At 42.0% G+C, this 22,588-nt stretch overlaps 1 pseudogene across 1 annotated transcript; it reads left to right on the forward strand.

The window, feature by feature from the left end:
- Positions 1 to 15,824: 15,824 nt before the first annotated feature.
- On the forward strand, positions 15,825 to 19,541 carry LOC143539470 (uncharacterized; annotated as a pseudogene). Its single transcript, XR_013136448.1, has 3 exons — positions 15,825 to 17,430; positions 17,525 to 17,718; positions 18,737 to 19,541. The product of XR_013136448.1 is annotated as an uncharacterized LOC143539470 (transcript).
- The last annotated feature ends 3,047 nt before the right edge of the window (positions 19,542 to 22,588 follow it).

The following is a 22,588-nucleotide window of genomic DNA, read 5'->3' on the forward strand; positions in this document are numbered from 1 at the left end:
CAATGTGAGATTATTTTTTAATATAATGAGATGTTATAATGCGTTTAAGGTTATCTGGGTTAAGTGAGACCCATACATGTGAATTCGGGTCAAATGCATGAGAAACATTCATTTACAAATAAATCAATCTGGTGGCTTGAAAGAATGTAAGAATCAACCATAGAGCTTTAAAGAATTTCGTTTATATATACATTTAAGATTAAGATTCTTAGTTCTATAGTTTTTCTTTCCTTTTCATTTTTTTGCGCGCAACATGTATTGTAATTTATTTGCATCCTCGTATGTTTTACATTATTCGTTTTTAATATTTATATATTTTTTGAATTTTAATTTTATTTATTGTAAAGTTAATAATATACTTAGGATTTCATGATAAAAGGGTTTAACAAATAATGAGACGTTATATCCGGTTTAAAAGTTAAATGAGTTTAGTGAGACCCATGACCCACTTATTTTTTTTTACTATAAAGTTGTTTCTTAATTATAAATAAGATTTTTTTTTTAAAAAAAAAGATGGCTAATAATTTTTAGTATAGCCCTATTTATAGGATTTTTCATATCAAATATTTGATGAGATTAAATTTTAATATAATGAGATGTCATAACTCGTTTAAGGGCTATCTGGGTTTGGTGAGACTCATACTCATGAATTCGGGTCAAATACATGAGAAACTTTTATTTAAGAATAAAACAATCTGGTTGCTTGAAATAATTTAGGGAGTTTTTGTTTACATATATTATAGATAGATTATTATTTGAACATGATTAGATTAATAATTTAAATGATTTGCATCAAATTATTTGTTTGGTAAAATCAAAAACATGATTGAATTGAGATGAAACTTTTTTCTTAACCATGATAATATATATTACCGGACTCTGTGGATACCCTGGTGAAACTAAAGTCGAACTTGAGATATGTAAACTCACCAGTACTCATACGACCATACCTCTTAACATATGGGAATTAGTGGTTATCACTACGGGGGTGTTTGGGTTTCTTTATTTTTACCTCATTATAACTTATTAACTTTTATAAGGAAAACTGGTGTTTGGGTAATATAACTTGCTAAACCTTTTAAAGAAGGAAAAAAAATGAGTTTTCATAAGTTATGATAGAGTAACTTATAAAAAAAACTCATTTGAGTTAAGTGCCATTTTAGTACCTATGGTTTGTTCAACTACGTAACTTTAGTACCGTTTTTGAATTTATTGCAAATGACTACTTCACGTTTCTAAAACTTGCCAGTTTAGTACATTTTTCTAACTTCGTCTATTTTTGTCCGTTAAATCAGGGGTAAACTAGTAATTTTCTTAATTCATTAGATATTAATAAGTTATAGAAAGTTCAAGGACTAACTTTGTAAATATAATAGTTTTATATCCATATAAAGTTGAAGGACCTGTGTGCAAAAGTTACTAAAACTTGATTTTAAGTCTTCTTCCTGACCAATCGCTCAAATTTTCCGGCGACCTTTTAATCGCAACAATAGAGATACACTTCAAAGGTTATTACCGTCGGCCACTATCCAACACCACCTTCTTTAGCCGGCAACACGGAAAGCAATCAGCAACTTGATTTCGCAACTTTTGCATCCGATTTAGATGGTGGCGACTTGATTTCGTGGCGGAACCCTAGAGTTGCAGGTTTCCGTGATGATGGTTCTTGTCGGCGCCGTTGAAAAAGCTTGTAACTCATCGTTTTAAACAATCCACCATTCAGCCATACTTGTGAAGATCGATTGTGATTGTTTAATTGTTGAATGCTCGATTGTTCAGTTTGATGAGATATGTTTCGAAAATCGAGGCGTTTTGGAGGACGGAGGGTGAGTTTTTCGTCGAGGTATTGGCAGAGGACTAGGGTTTTGAGTTGGGTTGTCTTTTATTTTTTATATAAATCATATAAAGGGATGGTTTAAAACAAACGAATAAATAAATAACAACGTAATTACCATTTTACCCCTTATTTAACGTATAAAAATAGACGGAGTTAGAAAAAATGTATTAAATTGGCAAATTTTAGAAACGTGAAGTAGCCATTTGCAATAAATTCAAAAAAAGTTTTCCTAAAATTGCATATTTAAACAAACCACATGCTAAAATGGCACTTAACTCAAAACATATAAGATATAAGGAGGTGCAAATAAGGAATTCCAAACCACCCCTACATGTTGTGTGGTATACCACCCTTTTGAGGAGAAGGTTCAGATAAGAAATAAGGTCAGGGAGTGGGATCCATACTCGTGCGGCGGCGACGTTGATGAGCATGGAACGCAGTGTGCATCGTATAGTCTTACGTATCTAGAATATGTTGTCTAACCGCTGGCCCCACTCTGGCCAGACTATGTTGTCATAACTGCTGGCTGCCACTTGACAGTCGTTGTGTCACCACAGGAGCAGAACTCTCTGGCGTAACACATGGTGAGAATAAAACCCGAGTGGGCTCAGGATTCGAACCGACAACCTCGCAAGGTCTAGCTCAAATCCTTCAAAGCCATAATCCACGAACATAAAAGGAAATCAAACTTAGGTCTCCACTAACCTAGCACTAAGCCATAAGTTTGGGATCATTTAGAATAAATATTGAGACATGGAAGTCACCTAGTCACCTATACGTTGTTAACTATTTAACTTATTTAATAAAACTAATTTGAAAGTCATCAAGTATGAAGCTTTTTATACTTGAAGAGGTAGGTCCCAGCAGTGCTCAGTTGGTCCCGCATGACTCACCTTGAACAGGGATGTCTGCGCAAAGACCATCTACTCCCGCAGGACCCACCATGCTCAGAGAAGCCTACGCGCAGTATGCAAGCTGCATACGCAGGGAAAAGCCTCCCAATGGTAAAGTAACCCGCCTGTTCCCGCAGTTGCGGATACAAGCCATCAGGGAAGGCTACCCGCACAGCATAGCTACACGCATAAGGCTTAACACTTACAAATATTCAGTGTCACCTGAAAGAATGAGCAGAGGCGGGAGGGGGAAAACTCCCGCCAAAATGGGCCAGTCTGTATGATGGAGGATCTTTTGCGTGATACCTGACGAGGTAAAGACAAAAGATCTGACCAAGAATGCGACAGCTCACTGACAGCAGCGTGGCAGACAGCACGCCACAGCACTGTGACCAATAGCCGCCGCCTGCCCACCAACTCCTGCCAGACCACGTGCCTAGCCTGCAGTTGGTAGAAGACGAAGAGTGCACGGCACGCCTGCTCTGTGTCAGCCGCTACCTATCCACCACTCACAGGTAGGGCACGTGCATAGGTTACAGTTGGTAGCGTGTGGGGCCGGCTAAACCCCTTGGAAACCCACCTTCGGCTATAAAAGACAGCAAATGGTATTATCATTTCATCATCTACTATCTCGTATAACTTACTTGATAATTGCTCTAATAGTATTCATATACTTTTATATTTAAAGAGCAATATAGACTGATTCTCACGCCGGAGGGTGGTCACAAGGAGGAACCCCCCCCCCCTTCTCAGTGACGAGCTTACGGTGTCTGTTTTGCAGGTTCCTTGAAGTACAACTTACTCTGCTGGACCTAACCTTCGTGGGAAACATTACTTAGCCCCCAGATTACCCATAATCTGCCCGGGGTCACTTAGTGTTTCTTCATTGGCGCCATCCGTGCATAAAGCTAGAACTACATCTTTCTCCAGTTTTTCAAAACTTCCAAGATGACTAGAGAAATTCCGGTAACCACAACCCCAGCCACTGGGGTAAACACCGGCAACACAATGTTTACAAACACTACCCCAGCCACCCAAGCTGGGGCAAGTGAAGTACATTTTACGAACACTACCCCAGTCACTCATGTAGGGGCAAGTGGAGTAAATATTCCACTGGGATTCACTGATGCCCAGCTGGAAAAACGAACTCGAGCCCCTCGCCAAACACTTGATCAAGTGAAGGCATGGGCCGAGGCACGTCAAAGAGAATTTCAGGCTGAGTTGGACGAACGCTTGCGTTCAGTCCAACAAGCTGAGGAATTCGGTAGTACTCGCCAGCACCTCAACATGAGTAGTGAGTACGAGTACTCAGACGCCGAGAGGGAAGACTCCGACACCGACGCGAACCCTCGCCATAGGGCGAAAGGGAAGCGTAAGGAAACGGATCCCCAGCCAAAAAGGAATTTTGGGGAAGCATTCCAACCAGTCACGGAAAAAAGCTCGCGTGACTTCTCCAAGGCCTTTAGACCTACTGCCACAAACGCAGGAAGGTCAAAATTTGCAAGGGACATTGCAGAAGCAATCGCCCCGAGGAGTGCCAAACAAATGTCCAATATTGGCACATACGATGGTATATCCGACCCAGATGACCATCTGAACAGGTTCATTGCGGGGGCAACCGTCAGTAACTGGACGGAACCCACGTGGTGCTACATGTTCCAGATGACTCTGGTAGGAGCAGCCAGAGCATGGTTCGACCGTTTACCGGTCCACCACATTTATGACTGGGCAGACTTCCAGAACAAGTTCAGTCAACAGTTTAGTCAACAGAGGAAGCACACTGAGGAGCAGTGGACGATCCTCAACTGTGTGAGAGAAGAGGATGAATCCTTACTGGACTTCATCACCCGCTTCAACTCCAAGAAGCTGAGTCTGGGCAACATCAGTGAAGACCTCGTTCGCGCCGCTTTCATTCAGGGCGCTGAATACCCAGAACTCATCCGCACTCTGACGGGTAAAGACGGCATGCCATCCACGTGGGATGCCATAATGACGGCAGCCAAGCGCTTTGCCGAAACGGAGAAACAGCTGGGAAGAGATCTCCCCCAGAATACAAACCTCTACACGCAGAGGACAAGGGAGAACAATGTGAGAACCGCCCGGCTAAACAAAAAGAGGCGGCAAGGTATTTGGCAGTCAAGGATAAACTTTGACACCCCCTCAAGCTCTCGCCCTCTGGTTGGCGGAAGGGACAACACGCACCCTTCGAACCGGAAAAACCGTTGGACGCCACTCACCAAGAGCGTCACGGAGATATTTGCCACGGAAAAACTGCCATGGCCAAAAGCCCCAGCGATCCGACAGAAACCCAATGCGGATCAAAGCAAGTCTTGTGACTTCCATGGGACAAAGGGCCATAGCACTGAGGAGTGCACATCCTTGAGGGACATCGTCGAGACATTCGTCAAGGATGGGAGGCTCGCACACCTCGTGGCATCTATCAAGAAGGGAGGAAGGAACGACAACAGGTACAGGGGTAACGGACGAAAGCCCGTCGACATTAGCATCAACATGGTCCATGGTAAGGTCAGAGGAAGAAAGAGACCGATAACCGAACCATGCGCATGGAAGGAAGCAGAAGTGCGCTTCCCGCGAGTGCCGGGAGGCCCAAACAAAGAAGGCCCCATTGTCATTAAAAGCCAGCTGGGGCACTACATCACCTCCCGCACCCTCGTTGACAATGGCGCATCGTCGACAGTGATGTACAGGCAGTTCTTCGACAAGCTCGACGATGAAGACAAGGAACGCCTGGAGACGGTCTACGCTTCAATGGAAGGGTTTGACGGCAGCATGAACACTCCCTTGGGCATCCTATCTTTCCCCGTCACTCTCACCGATGGGAATTATTCACGCACGGAGGATGTGGATTTTGTTGTAATGAAAAAACCACATCATACGTATGACATCCTATTCGGGAGAGACGGGATGGCAAGATTCAACGCCGTGGTATCCTCAGTCCACGGCATGATGGGATGGCCAACAACTGAAGGCGTAGCGATGATCACGGGCATTCCCCAGGTATGCATCGCATCTGTCTCCTCTAAACCCAAACCGAAGATGGCCAAACAAACCATCACTGAACCTGAACAGTGGGCATTCAATGGGAAATATCCCGATCAGGCCGTTACCATTGGCCCGACAATTGTTGATCCAACACGCACCTTACTCAAGCGCTTACTGCAGCGAAACGCAGACATCTTCGCGTGGACACCAGCCGACATGACTGGTGTACCCCGGGGTAAGGCAGAGCATAAGCTCAAATGCGATCCGGCCGTTACGCCGATCGTACAAAAGCGCAGAGTAATGGGGCCCGAGCAAACCAACGCGTGCAGAACCCAAGTCAAGGAACTCCTTGATGCGGGCATCGTGCGCGTTAGCAAATATCAAACGTGGGTTGCAAATCCCGTAATGGTACCGAAGAATAACAAACAATGGCGCATGTGCATAGATTTCAAAGATTTGAATAAAGCATGCCCCAAAGATTGTTATCCGTTGCCAGAAATTGATCTCAAGGTGGATTCGGTGGCACCATTTCGCCTTAAATGCTTCTTGGATGCGTATAAGGGGTACCATCAAATCCACATGGCTGTAGATGACCAGGACAAAACCGCCTTTCGGACGCCCGATGGCACATTTTGTTATAAAATGATGCCATTCGGACTTAAGAACGCGGGATCCACGTACCAACGACTAATGGACAAAGAGTTTCACGCCCAAATTGGGAGAAACTTGGAAGTCTATATGGATGATTTGGTCATCAAAAGCCCCGAGCCAGAGGCGATGTTGAAAGACATTGAGGAAACTTTCAACACACTTAGAAAGATAAACATGAAGCTCAACCCGAGCAAGTGTTCATTTGGGGTGGAAGAAGGGAAGTTCTTGGGAGTCATTATTACTAAAGATGGCTTCAGAGCGAACCCTGAAAAGGTCGAAGCCATTGTCAAAATGGAATCACCTACCACCATAAAACAGGCTCAAACACTGAATGGACGACTAGTCGCGCTTAACCGCTTTTTGGCAAACCATGCGGATAGGTCGTTCCCATTTGTGTCAACGCTAAGAAATTGTTTAAAGAAAACGCACTTCCGCTGGACACCAGAAGCGGAAGCAGCTTTTCAGGAGATTCGATCACGCCTGATCGAACTCCCAACACTCACAGCACCACAAGCGGGGGAGGAGTTAATCCTATACCTCTCCGCAACAGATAGAGCAACCGGGGCAGTCCTGCTTGTAGAACGAAAAGGCATCCAGATGCCAATCTATTATGTTAGCCGCGTGCTGGCAGACGCGGAAACCCGGTACTCTACCCTGGAAAAACTGGTCTTGGCACTTATTCACGCTTCACGCAGGTTGAGACGATATTTCCAGGGTCACCCAATCACTATTCTCACCAACTTCAAACTCTCAAATGTTCTAGGCAAACCCGAGTTATCGGGACGTCTAGCCAAGTGGGCAATTGAATTGGGAGAATATGCGATTCAATACAAGCCGAGACCAGCCATTAAAGGCCAGGTCCTGGCTGATTTTATTGCAGAAGTCCCCGCTTCACGGGAGAAAGAGTGCCAGGAGGAGGTTCAACCCTCCCCAGCACACGAAATCAATGAGGTCTGGCGACTCTACACTGATGGAGCAGCTAGTAACGAGGGTTCAGGCGCAGGATTAAAATTAACAAATCCAGCAGGCCAGGAATATACTTATGCTATTCGGCTGGATTTTCCAAGTACGAATAACGAGGCTGAATATGAAGCATTCCTGGCCGGATTGAGGATTGCGCGTAAAATGGGTGTAAAAAATTTGGAAGCCCATGTAGATTCCATGCTAGTGGCAAACCAAATAAACGGGACGTACACGGCTGTGAACGACACAATGGCCCTGTACCTCGCCCAGGCCAAAGCCATCATGCGCGATTTTAATGATTGTAAAGTGATACACGTCAAGCGCAGCGAAAACAAATCTGCGGATGCGTTAAGCAAGCTTGCATCACTGGCCTTCACCCACTTGGGAAAGGATATCCGCGTGGAACTCCTCGAAACACCATCAGTCCCGCACAAGGAAATTTGTGTCATCCAAACCGGTACAGAAACATGGATGACCCCAATAATAAAATACCTTGAAGCAGGAACGTTACCAGAGTCGAAGTCACAGGCAAGAAAACTACGCTGTAAAGCACTGAATTATCAGCTGGTCAATGACATCCTTTACAGACGTAACTTTCTTGGCCCATTGTTAAGATGCGTGGACAACCAAGATGCCGACTACCTCCTAAGGGAGGTTCACGAAGGCATCTGTGGAGTACACGCAGGCCCCCGCGCTGTGGTAGCCAAGCTAAACAACGCGGGATACTTCTGGCCGGGGATGCATATGGACGCGTTGGCATACATCAGAAAATGCAGATCTTGCCAGCTTTACGCACCCAACACGCATCGCCCGAAAAATGAACTTGTTCCTGTCACTTCCTCGTGGCTATTTCAGAAGTGGGCCATTGACGTGACAGGCCCATTTCCTACAGCAGCTGGGAATGTTCAGTTCCTAGTGGTAGCCATTGACTACTTCACCAAATGGATAGAAGCGAAACCTTTAGCCCAAACAACCGCAAAGCATATCAAAAAATTTATTTGGGAATTTATTATTTGTCGTTTTGGACTTCCACAGAATTTGGTAAGCGATAATGGCACCAACTTTGCTGACAAGAAGCTACAGCAGTGGCTGAAAGAACTTCAAATCACCCACACCTTTACCTCAGTGGCACACCCGCAAGGTAACGGTGAGGTGGAAAGAGCAAATAAGAGCATCGTCGAAGGCATAAAGAGAAGACTCTTGGAACATAGATCCGGTTGGGTGGACGAGCTTCCACACGTCCTTTGGGCAAACAGAACGCTGAAGAAGACCAGTACGGGAGAAACCCCGTTCAGTCTCACTTATGGCACTGAAGCCATGATCCCAGTCGAAATCGGTTTACCCTCACCAAGGGTCTTAATCCAACCAGAAGACAATGATGCGGAAAGACGGTTAGACCTTATGCTAACCGAAGAGCGCAGAGACTTAGCCGCCGTGCGTGAAGAAAACTACAAACGACAAATGCAAAAATACTACAACACGCGGGTAAAACTCTGCAATTTCAATGAAGGAGACTACATACTGCGTAACAACGAGGCTTCGAACCAACAACGCCCAGGAAAGTTGGCCCCGATTTGGGAAGGGCCATACGTTATCAAAGAAGTTCTGGGAAAGGGCGCATACCGGCTCGAAAGGCTCGATGGCACTCCCATCCCTAGAACATGGAATGGAGCTCAATTACGCAAATGTTATATGTAGATCAATTCCAACTTGTAAAGAAAAGGCCTAGAGCCACTTCTAATGGAAATGATTCTCCTTTCATGATGTATTGATAGCTTGTAACCTATGAACTTCCCTTACGGGAAGAAGTAGTTGCGTGTGGAAGGCGGCAATACCCGCATAAACACAACGCCAAAATGTTAAAAAGTTCTAAGGAAAACCTACACGCAGGTCAGATGTAGGTAAAGTTTAGCCATCCTTGTAAGTGCAAGTGACGGTCTTACCCGCACAATCACAAACAAGGAAGCCAAACTTAACTTACCATCTACCACGTTAAAAGGTTAACTTATGAACACTTAAAAAAGGATAAGAAAAACCTACACGCAGGTCAGATATAGGTCTAAAGTTAAAGCCATCCTACTAAGTGCAAGTGACGGTTGCACCCGCACAATCACGAAAGAGGAAGCGAAAACTTTAGTCCATTATCAACCACGTTCAAAGGTTTAACTTAATGCCTTAGAAATTTCGAAAAGGAAAACCTACACGCAGGTCAGATAGAGGGTAAAGATTAGCCATCCTACCAAGTGCAAGTGACGGTTTTACCCGCACAATCACGAAGGAGGAGGCGAAACTTTAACCCATCATCAACCACGTTCAAAGGTCCTTATTCTAAACACTTGGAAAATTGCTAATTCAAACTAAGTATGCAAGTCATAAGTTTATAAAGCAAGGAACCCAAGGAAGGAAATAACAATCTTATACGCAAAAAGATTAATATTTCACAATCTATTACAAGAATGGCTGGGTAACTACCCGCCTAAAAGAAATCTATACAAAGCCAAGTCTATCCTAGCAGTGGGAAAAGATCTTCAGGATCAGGCTTCAGGGCCACCCCCGCTTGAACCAGCACCGTCAGAGCGCGGCTGCCCAAGGAAAGCCTTAAGGATGTTTAGCCCATCATCAGCAGCAGCAGCTTCATTCACCTTCTCCACCACTGGATGCGGGAAGGAAGCGTACTGGTTCACAGCTTGGTCATAAGCAGCTTCAGTATTAACATTGAATAAAGGGAAGTTGGAGGGCGGAAAGCCTCTCTCAGCAAACCCTAGACCAAGCAGGAAGCCAGTCTTCTCCCCATCCTCATGAGAAGCGTTGAGGGCTGCGCTCATCGCATCGTCATAAGAGGTCTCTGAAAGGACCCGACGCACAACCTACAAAAGAATACAAATTAGAACATTTTCTAATTACGAGCGGAAAGCGTAAAGAAAAAGATAAAGATACCTGAGGCAACGCTTCTCGAAGCAGCCATTGGAGGGTAGCTTGACTTTCTTTGTAAGCACGTTCGGCTCCGCTTTTATCAAGGTTGGCAAGTTGAACTTCCTTGGCGGCAGCCTCTTCGACGCTTTTAAGTTTCCTTTCAGTACGGTCAAGCACCCCCCTCTGGTCAAGGATCTCCTGCAGCTTCTTGGCATCTTCCATTGCCAAGGCGTCATGAGCATGCTGAAGAGCCTTTAATTTGCATTTAAGCTGCTCATTCTCTTCGCGAAGCGGCTCAGCAACAGCTTCAGCCTTGGCAGCCCTCTCAGTTGAGTTTCGCGCAGTCTCCTTAGCCAGCCGAAGCTGTTCATTCACAGCTTGGGCAGCCTTGGAGCGGGCCTCGAGTCGCGCCTGGACTTCAACCTCGAGGGCCTTGAATGCTCTCTCCTTCTCGGCGGCAGCAGCGGCCAACTGCCGGTTCTCCTCCCGCAGAGCCCGCGTCTCAGATATTTCTTTGGCGCGAGCTGCTTTTAACTTGTCGTTTTCACGACAAAGCAGCTCGACGCGGGGCTGCATCCGGGCTTGGAGAACCCGAAGCTCATTGGTTAGCCTACCCTCCTGGTAGCTAGCCATGGCTTCCCCCAACGCACCATGAGGAGCAGCATGGCGAGCCCAATCCACGCACTCCACAGGGGTGCGAAGGGTTGTTCCTCGGCGTATGTTCCATCTTGGAACATACACTTCATTGGAATCCGATACTGCAAAAGAAACAAAGACAGTTAGGGAAAGATGACAAAAATATACAAAGGAAAAAGAACCCTACGTACCTGTAGGGTCAATAACAGGCCGATAGCCGCCAAACCCATCACCTGAACCTAAAGGAAATCCATCCAACAGGTCAGGCAGACGGGAAGGTGGCATAGATCGGCGGGAAGCCCGGCGCGTACCTGATGGTCCGGCCGTCGGTGCCGGTGGCGCAGGTATAGTGGCAGCCGCTGTGGTAGCCATTGTTGGCGCCACCTCCTCAGCAACAGTAACCGCCGGCTCCGTGAAAGATGCTGTAAAAATTGCACTCACGGCCGGCGGAGACACCTTCTCAGCTGGAACAGCCTCAGGAAGGCTGGAACCAGCGGAGGCAGGCGCAGACGCCTGGGTCGACGCCTCGGGAAGGCTGACCGAGCCTACCGTCATTGGCGGGGGAATACTTGCTCCAACTCCACCCTGGAATGCGTCAACATCCGCACTTGCACAAGCAAATGTGTTGAATTTATTTGAAACAACAAATCTAGACAAGAATTATGGGGGTACTTACGGGGTTTCTTGAGCTTGAACATACGAACGAGTGGGGGTGAACCCGATGGAGCCGGCCTCTTGACACCGGTAACCGTCGTCGTCGCTGCCTCCCCGGAGGTATCACCTACAGCCTCCGGAGCGGTGGTCTCCTCACCACCGGGCTTCCCCGCCACCTCTGCATTATCTGACTCCGAGTCAGATAGGACTACCGGGTCGGCCGTAGAGGCCACCTTCTCCTTGCCTTTCCCGACGGCAGCCTTTTTCTTCCGCACCAGTGGAGGACCTTCTGCGGATTCCTCAGAAGAAGAAATGTCAACTCCAGCAGCAGGCACAGCATTGAGAGGTTCAGGATAGAAGATAGGCTTACCTGGCCGTCGGTGGCTCAGGATCTCTTGGCCTGGCGGGTAAACCTCCACGAACCGACCCGCGGTCTGCTCTAAGATGGGCAACTCGTTCTCGTCCAGAGCACGAGTACCCATCCGCGCAGGACCATCTTCCTCCCGCGGATTCAGGAGCGACTGAAGATCGTTACCCTCTGAAATCAACAAGAAAGTTAGAAAAAATCATAGTCAGCAAAAAGAAACAAGACATACCATAAGGGACAGAGTTCGAACCATATTCGAGGACGATCGGAACCTTATCCGCATTCGCCGCCTTCCACACCCGGCTCATCCCCAGCATCACCATCGCCGACTCCGGAAAACGGAAAACCGGGGACTGGACCCGGGATATCTTCGAGAACCATTCCGCCTCCTCATAATTGAGGGCGGGAAGGTTCGGAAGCGCCTGGCCATTCTTGAACTTCATAGCGATGGGGTGGCGCGAGCGGATATGAAGAAGAACTCTCTCCTCCATGAGCGAAGACTCCGCTCGGTGGTACAAATCTTTAAACCCTTGATACGGGTTGTAAGAGTGTACCACCCTTGGATGCACCTCCATGTATAGAAGGTCATCAGGCGGTCAACGAGGGGCTCAAGGCCCAGTATCCGGCACACCCACTCAAAGTGCCGGACCTTGGCAATGGCCATGGGGTGCACCTCTGTCAGGTGCACACCGTGCCTCTCTAGGACACGGTACACAAACTTTGTCAACGGAAACCTAAGGTTCCCGTAGACAAAGAATGCAGCATAAACCCCGATCTTGCCACTAGGGGCATCGTACACAGTATGGTGGGGCTCAGGAAACTCAGGCTCGAGAGACTCGAGCATGAACTTCCTGACGATATACTGGTACAGCTCGACAGGAAGAGAACACTGGCATTCGCCAGCAGTCTTCTGATCATCAGCATCGTGAGAAGACATGGTGGAAGAAAGAAGAGATTTCAGAGTAATGCTTTACTGAAAAGAGAAATTCGCCGGAAATTACTGGAGAAGAAGAGATGAAAGTGGAAAGTGTGAATTGCAAATAACCCTCTCCCCCTTTATATAGTAATCGTAATTAATGCGATGAAATTAATACGGAAGAGAGAGAAGTCAAAGGTGCAATGAAACTATGACACGTGGCAAAGGCAAGCTGGCAACAGCTGTCAAAAGGACGTGTGCCAGAGATTTCGCGGCTACGCGCCCGGAATCCCGTGCCCACGCGCCTGAAAAAGCAACTGGAATGACCACATAATGTCATGTCGCCATAACTTCTGGCACGTCCTGACACAGTCAGAAGAAACCGTCGCACGACGTTTGAGGTATTGGGTTGTTATCCATCCACCAACTCTTCAAATTTCAAAATTTAAAAAATTTGAAGACTAAGGTTCAAAAAAGTAAGCGGGAAAATACCCCTTACCTTGGCAAACAAGTAACCATAAGCCGGGTGTGGGTACAGTGTAAAGGCAAAACCCTTCACATACCTAACACCCGCAGGGAATTGAAGCCAAAATATTTGGCAACCAAGTAACCATAAGACGGGTGCGGGTACAGTGTAAAGGCAAAACCCTTCACATACCTAGCACCCGCAGGGAATGGACGCCAGGAATACCTTGGAAGTAAAGTAACCATAAGACGGATGCAGGTACAGTGTAAAGGCAAAACCCTTCACATACCTAGCACCCGCTGAGAATTGAAACCAGGAAGGATCTTCTGGGCAATGCTTGTGAAAACGGAAATAATATCCCCGCATAGCGGGAACATCGAGTACTACGTTGTTTGAGGCTCCAAGATGGAATTGGTGGTTTAAACATAATTGATCACTATGTTCAAAAAACTACCAGAACCACAGGGAGAATCCGCACAACTAAGACTCAATGCTCCTGACTTGCGAGGAGGTTACAGACCTACCCGCATCATACCCAAAGACCAAGCAGGAAACTCGGGAATTTCTGCAAGTGACAAGGACTTCCGCGGGAAGAACCCCCATGGAAAACCTTACAAAAACCCCTTTTCAAAACCCTTTGCTTAAGTCCAAAAGTTCACCTCACTTTATTAGACATTCGTGAAAAGAACATTGGACTGGGGGGACTTGAAGAGGTAGGTCCCAGCAGGGCTCAGTTGGTCCCGCATGACTCACCTTGAACAGGGATGTCTGCGCAAAGACCATCTACTCCCGCAGGACCCACCATGCTCAGAGAAGCCTACGCGCAGTATGCAAGCTGCATACGCAGGGAAAAGCCTTCCAATGGTAAAGTAACCCGCCTGTTCCCGCAGTTGCGGATACAAGCCATCAGGGAAGGCTACCCGCACAGCATAGCTACACGCATAAGGCTTAACACTTACAAATATTCAGTGTCACCTGAAAGAATGAGCAGAGGCGGGAGGGGGAAAACTCCCGCCAAAATGGGCCAGTCTGTATGATGGAGGATCTTTTGCGTGATACCTGACGAGGTAAAGACAAAAGATCTGACCAAGAATGCGACAGCTCACTGACAGCAGCGTGGCAGACAGCACGCCACAGCACTGTGACCAATAGCCGCCGCCTGCCCACCAACTCCTGCCAGACCACGTGCCTAGCCTGCAGTTGGTAGAAGACGAAGAGTGCACGGCACGCCTGCTCTGTGTCAGCCGCTACCTATCCACCACTCACAGGTAGGGCACGTGCATAGGTTACAGTTGGTAGCGTGTGGGGCCGGCTAAACCCCTTGGAAACCCACCTTCGGCTATAAAAGACAGCAAATGGTATTATCATTTCATCATCTACTATCTCGTATAACTTACTTGATAATTGCTCTAATAGTATTCATATACTTTTATATTTAAAGAGCAATATAGACTGATTCTCACGCCGGAGGGTGGTCACAAGGAGGAACCCCCCCCTTCTCAGTGACGAGCTTACGGTGTCTGTTTTGCAGGTTCCTTGAAGTACAACTTACTCTGCTGGACCTAACCTTCGTGGGAAACATTACTTAGCCCCCAGATTACCCATAATCTGCCCGGGGTCACTTAGTGTTTCTTCATATACGTTGTTAACTATATAACTTATTTAATAAAACTAATTTGAAAGTCATCAAGTATGAAGCTTTTTATACTTGAAAAACAAAACAAAACAAAAAATTGAAGAAGGTTTTTATAGTTTTGTAACGTAAATAAATTTACAGCAAGTAAAACCGGGTTTTGTGTGTTTTCACATCGAGCAGTGATAAGAAAGAAAGAAAGAAAGCAACCCCAAATCTTGTTATTGTTCGTCTTCTTGAGCATTTAAAATCTCAGTCAAAAATTGACATCGAATCAAAAAACATTGAACACCAGCACCATTACCACTTCAAAACCCTAACTATTTCCGATCTGCAACTTACTTGCATCTCTTAATTGCACCACCGCACCGATTAATTATTACGATTCAGGTAATAATTACAACCTCCTTCATCGATCCATTACTGTTTGATCTGTCATTATCATTTGTCCTTACATCAATTGCAATTTCATTCATGTGTAGGTCTAGTATTCAGCATTATTATGTATCTGTATAGTCTAATCATTGTAGCAACTACTTCAAGTCTAATATTTGTTTGCATTTGCATAATTAGGTTTCACAGCTGTTTGATTCAGTCTCTTATGATTCATACTTCATTTCTTTACTATATGTTCAAATCAAAGCCCTAAAAATTCAACAGGTGTTTATTGTTGGTAATTACAGGTGATGTCTTAATCACCAAGTTAGGGTTAGATCTATAAATATGGACTAGAGAATTATTTTAATGAGTTTATCGATCCCGTGTCTTGATTTATTATCTTTGTTTTCAAGTTGTAATTTATGAATCTTCTTTAATTGTTGCAGCAGCATTTCTCAAGTTGTTGCTTCTGCATTGCTTAGCTTCTGATGAATGCAAATGCATGGTTACATCTCCATGTTAGTTGACAGATAATATTTAAGAGGTTTATATTATTAGCTGGCAATGAGCAGATCTCCATCTTTTTCCCCGAAGACAGAGTCCAACACAGATGTTGATCCCGAATCTATGCAAAAGTGGATTGTTGCGTTTTGCATAATTAGGTTTGATCTAGAACAAGGTCAGCTTATTGAAGAGTGTTATCCGCCTGGTTGTCTTACACCTGAAGAGGAACTTGATGTTGCTTTCAGTTCATTCCCTGATTCGGTTTCCCAACACCATAACCGATCGAGCATCCATGACTGCATGTTCTTCTTCAGAGTACAAAGACGAGGGCGGTTTGTTGGTGAACAGGTTTCCTGAGGTGAAAAGGTACCGAAAAGGAAGGATGGAAATGAGTCTAAGTATCTGTATGGTTTTGTATTTAACAGGCAGAGGCATGATGAAAGGTTAAAACGAGGCGGTGAACAGAAATCGGTTGTGATATTATCACACAGTCCGTATTCTAGTTTATTTAAACCTTTGTTACAAATTATGGGTCCGTTATATTTTGACATTGGAAAGAAAGCTTTAGATTGTATTGCTGCTTCAGTGTCAACATGGGCTTCGCCTTTACCCGGTCAACTCATGGAGCTTCCTATAGGTAATGCTACGCTTAAAGTCAACCTGCCACCTGTACACAGCTTATCCTTCAATGGTGAGGTGTCATTTGAAGAGTCAGCGTCTTCAATGGCTCCACTTCTGCCGACAAATCAGTCAATCCCATATGGGCTTTTTCATGATTCAGATGTTTTTGGGATTTTCAAAGGGATTTTGTTACAGCTTTGGTTATTATGGGAGTTATTGCTTGTCGGTGAGCCGATTCTAATTATAGCACCGACACCGCCACAATGTTGTGAAGCAGTTGCTAGTTTAGTTAGTTTAATTGCTCCACTTTTCGTTAGTGTTGATTTCAGACCGTATTTCACCATACACGACCCGTATTTTGCTCGTTTAAACTCACTCCAAGAAGGCGATACTTTCCCTCCAATGGTTTTAGGCGTTACAAATCTTTTTTTCCTAAAATCGCTTCGTACCATTCCAAACATAGTGTCGGTTGGAAGCCCAACACTCAACTCGACCCGGATCCCCTTCTCTTCGCGGGCTTCAACCGGTAGAATTTCAACCCGACCTGAGGGTTTTAGCTTTCCACAACTTAACTTAAAGAAATTTTCACCTTCAAATTTGATGAATGCTGTGAAATTGAGGAGAGAGGGCCCACTTTGTCTCATGACAGAACATAAAGAAGCTGTTTGGAGCAGTTACGTGCCAATTACTAAACCGGACACGTCTATTTTAAACAGACTTGTTGATGCAGGGTTGTCACCAAGGGTAGAAGAGTCAATGTCGGTTGTTAATAATGAGATATTGCGTCGTCATTTCTTGGAGCTTACTACTAACTTTTTAGCCCCATTTGGCCCGTATTTTAGGGCTAATACACCATCTGTCGGGTCATCTCCGTTTGTTGACTCGCCCCCTTTGCATGCTTTTGATGCTGATGAGTTTCTTGGAAGTTTGTCGACTAGAGGTCCCGGAAAATTCTTATCAAAGAGAATGAAATCTAATTGGCTAGATCTTTACAGGTAATAACTTTCTTTTTCAATATGGTATATCTTTTGTGTGCTGTTTTATTATTGTATCGCGTGATTGATATTAAGAAGTTTGATATGAATTCAGGCGGTTTATGAAAGGGCATAACTTTAAGCCATGGTTTGAAAGAAAACGAGCTGTGGCTGAGCAAGAACAATGCAAATTGTGGAGACAAGCAAGAATGAATGCTGATATAAAAGAATTTATCAGCAAATCTTCTGAGTTGGAAATCGTTGAAACATTTAATGCGATTGAAAGACATCTTCATGCTGAAATGCAGGCAAGCATTTTTGTTATTCTTTGTTCATTTTCTGTTTTGGGTTGTTCTAAGAACATGCATTGTTACCTTTTCTTGGTCATCTATCAGTCTGAAATTAACTTTTTACTACTCGGTACACATTTCCACTGCGTACAAAGATAAAAATTAGGAAACTTGAATTTTAAATAAATAATAGAAGATAATAAAAATCTGAATTCAAGTAAGAAGATAATCCTACATCGTTATTTACTGATTTTTAAGTTGTTGCATGTTGATTGTCTACAAAACGCGTTGATAACATTTGAAGTTGGGGCCATACGTTTTGATTCCGGCGTCTATCATGTCTTGAACCATTTTGAGGGTATAATAAGTATTTAATTAATAGTGTAGGACTTTTATTAAACTACTTATGTGCTGCATGTTTTTGGGACATAGAGATTAAATAATAACCAAGTATCAACAACCAGATTGACCTTTTTATGGCATAAAAAGCTTAACACCTGAATGTTTCTGGTTAGAAGCAAGCTGTATATAACCGATGACTAGATATATATGCCTAAAACATGCCTAATCAATTCATTACTTGACACATGCCTTAGGCATTTTCTCTCTCTTCTTTTATATTATAGTTAGGCATACTTTTAGGCATATGAATTATAGAGTTGTAGCCTACTGTCAGCTGCATAATTGTTTCCTGTGTTAAGAATTAGACATAACTAGAATAACTTCAAATTTGGTTGCCTAGTTCACTAGTACTCTGTGACATGTTACAGAAATGATTGCATTGCAGTTAATGATAATATAATCTCATGTGTTACAATATTAGGTTGATAATTAAGTTGTAGATTATGATATTTTACCATTATTACCACTTTCATCGATTCTTGTAATCTTAAATGTTAGTGAAAGTGGTTTTGTGCATATATCTCGATGGAATAGATTTCAACAGTTTTTAAGATATTGGAAGTCCATATGCTTGACTTAGTAATTCAACATAAAAACCCATGCTTGTTTCTAAATTTTAACTTATGATGTTCTTTTCATGCAGCAAGATAAAACCTCGGTTGATCAATCCAAAGCAACCTACCATAAACTTAAAGGAGATTTGCAGGCGGTCTTCAATGTCCTTCCCCAAGACATGCAACATCTCCTGCTAATGAACCCTGAGCGGGCCACTCTTTTACAATAATACCCTTTTAAAAAGAAAAAAAAGGAAAAGAACTTTCCATTTTCACATAGTTAATGATGTAAACACCCACTTGAAAACCTGTATCATCTTCTCATAGTTGCTTCAAAATCCGTTAAAGATTTACATCTTCAACATATGTTCAAGCCATGATCTTCATACTAGGTCAGTGTTTATTTCCTGGTAACCATATGGTTTTTAATCTTTTCATTCATTGATTTACCTTTTATGTTCACAGATGATGACTATAAAACCCTTGGTCAAATGTTCGGTGTTTCTAAAAAGTCAAATGCAAAAAAAAAAAAAAAAGATGTTGGCGTCATTTGGGTTTTTGGTTTTCTTGATTTGGGTGTTTCGGGTTTGTGGAATGTGTATTATGCAAATGTGCTGCCCAGAACCAGGTTTCCGGGTATTAGTGTATATGCAGATCTAAGGAATTTGTGTTTTAGAAGTAGCCATGTTCCGAGAATGATTTTTTTTAAACTGCTTTTCAAGTTGTTGATAACATTTTCAATTTTAATTTAGCAATTTGTTTTCGTTTTTTAATCTCTTTTCTCCTTGTTACCAGTTTTAAGTAGAGAACTGTGAGAATCGCATAAATACACAAGCGATACGAGTGTTTATGTGGTTCTTTGCGTAAAGTTCGTTTGTGTGATGAATTTTATATATGTATATCATTATCTTGATATCTTCTAGTTTATGAGAAAAGTTGTAACTGTTTCTAAGGTTTCTTAACTAGTTAAGATATTTTAATGTAATGTCACTTTCTAGGAGAGTAAATGGACGTATTTAAGTTTAAACATGAACCACAGCCCATGTTATGAATACCAACAATCAACATTAATTGACAAATGCTTATAGTATTTGTAGAGCATGCCCCTATTGGAAAGCAACACTATTCATTATTCATTCCATAAAGTCACTTGCAAATTGCAATACCATTTAATTTTCTTGATATTCTGGTCCTCATTTTATATTTTATTATTAATTATACACCTAAATATAATCCTTAATTAGCTCCTCAGGCTCAATATTTTTTACCCATGAAAATTTACACTAAAATGATAATAGACATTTACATTTGTTACCATCCGATATGTTTGTCAAGACTAACCTTTGAGTAGACTCAACAAAACAGTATTTGCGTAATGAGACGTTTGATAATGTTTAAACTGTGTTTAGTAATTCGGATTTCAATACCCCTTGAATAAATGCTAAAGAAAATATACTATCAGATTAGTTAGAACTGTTTTTATTATGTTTGTGTTTACTGAAAGATTGTATTTTTAGTTTTATTTTGTTGCAACTATTATAGTTATAATAGTAATAATACTAAAGTCAGACTTGGAGATGTTTGTATTTACTGATACGGGTTTGTCAGACTTGGAGATGATGTAAAAGAATCATAATACTAAAGTCGTTATCTTTCTTTAATGTAAAATATTATATTATAAGGCAATTAAGTTGAAAAATACTGAACCTTAAAATAATGAGAATGCTAATAATAAGAAAATGAATTACAAATTTAATAATAAAGAAAATATCACAATGAATTCTTTCATTTACTTAGTATGACCTTAAACAAACATTTTAATAAAGTTAATCAGGGATTTTATATTAACACCATCCCACAATTACAAATCAATATGCCTATAATATCATATGGGTCGTATGATATCAAATCAAGTTTGCACGTCAGCGTCTATTATATTAGGCCTATGATAGAGTGCAAGTTGTCATATGGGTCATATGGTGTTCTTAGTGATCACATCGTTTATTTCTTTGTAGTCAAACACACTATATGAATCGTATAATTTGCATTTCATAAGACCCATATGACCATTTTTCGTCTATCATGTAGCCAATATCTAACCATTTCTTTTGGCAATGACTTGTATGGACCATACAGCCTGTATAACACGTCAGTACGTGGTGTTTGGATAGTGTTAATGATGTTCACATTTTCTAAGGTTTTCTCAGTCATTCAAATTCTTCAATGATCGAAGTCTTCGTATTATTTAACAGCAAATGAAGGAAATTTATGCGCTAACGTTTACATTGTTGTTTGTCCTACAATCTAGTTGCATGGATCTCCTACATAGTTTTCATGTATTAGAGGCTCCCAAACACGTAGTACTAAAGATATGAAGCCATTTCACACGAATTCGATGTTTTTGTGTAGTTATAGATTTATACTATATAAGTAGTTTTCGCGTATTGCCAGCCTCATCATACCATTCCATGATTGCCTCTGATTCTTAATATAAAAAAACTTATACCAATTATTTTTAACTTAAAATAAATCACAAAACATTATTGTCTTAAGTTCTTAACTTATGAAATTATAGATAAGAAACATGACACGTGAAAGGAACTTTTGTGGATATAAATATAATAAAATGTAGTTTAGTAAAATACAATTGTAAAAATTGTTTTTTCCTTAGCACCTTGAAAAAAATAAGGAATGACCAATTAGAATTAGAGTTTCGGTGTCAAAAACGTTAAAAAGGTCAATTTCAAAATCATTAGTAGCCCCTATATATAAAGTCTTATCAGTGGTCAAAATAATAATGTTTAAAGGTGATTTTTTGTTTTTAAGTTAATCGTGATTTTATTAACTAACTTTTTTGTCACACTTTTGTTATACATAAACCAACCGAGACACATGAGGGGCAGTGTGTATATAAAAATATAGTCGTAATGTAACCAATAGGGTATCGAAATGCACAAGTTTCTTTGTTTTTTTTTTAATTATGTAATGTCCAAACCTGTGCGCGGTAACAAATACCAAACAAAAAAAAGAAGTATAATGTGTCTAGCTAAATTAGTTAGATTAATATGTGGGTTTTTTAAAAAATAAAATAAAAAAACAAAACTAAAAACGTATAATGTGTTCAGTTAATTGGTTGGGTTGATACACAAGTTAACTAAAAAGGAACAAATAAATCAAAAAGAAATTAAATAAAGCAAAAAGAAAAAAAAAGCCAAAAGAATTGTAAGAAAGATGGAAACAAGCCATAATATACAAAAAAGGAAACACGAGGTATAATTAAAACACACACAAATTTGTAACTGTATTTATATAAATAGCTTTAACATTGAGCTTTCTAGATTAATATTAATATTCTAAAGTTATTTATGCATAATAATAATGAATGATGTCACATACGATGTAATAGCTATAGTAATTGGACAACTTCAAATGCACGATATCCTTTCTATAAAAACTTGATAGTTTTTTACTTCATAAAAAGTGATATTTTACGCGAGACGCTCAAAGACAAAAACAAAAACTCTCAAATGCAAAAAGTTCTAAAACGCTCAGCCAAAAACCTAAAACGATCAAAAACGGTTTTAGTGAAAAAAAAGTAAAAAATTGATCGATTAACGATCCACAACTGTTTTTTCAGTGAACCAGTGATTAATTGGATATGTATTGACGATTCCGAGATGTTGGGATATGATTTCACGAATCGATTTTGTGAATATAGGGTATTCGCATACTTATTGTATGTATTCTATATTTTCTCTATAAAAGTAAATAACTGTATTCTTAATATTAACAACATTTATCAATAATACTAAAAATATTAATTAAAATCCAGTGTTGGATGTTAGGTTTACTTTAAAGTTATTAACAATTTAGAATGATATTATAATTTTTACTTTAGAATAAATTTAATTTTTTTATTATTACAAAATAACC

Source organism: Bidens hawaiensis, unplaced genomic scaffold, assembly GCF_021521415.1.
Source record: "Bidens hawaiensis isolate Kalapana, Puna unplaced genomic scaffold, B.hawaiensis_p1.1 tig00011896_1, whole genome shotgun sequence".
Lineage (NCBI taxonomy): Eukaryota > Viridiplantae > Streptophyta > Magnoliopsida > Asterales > Asteraceae > Bidens > Bidens hawaiensis.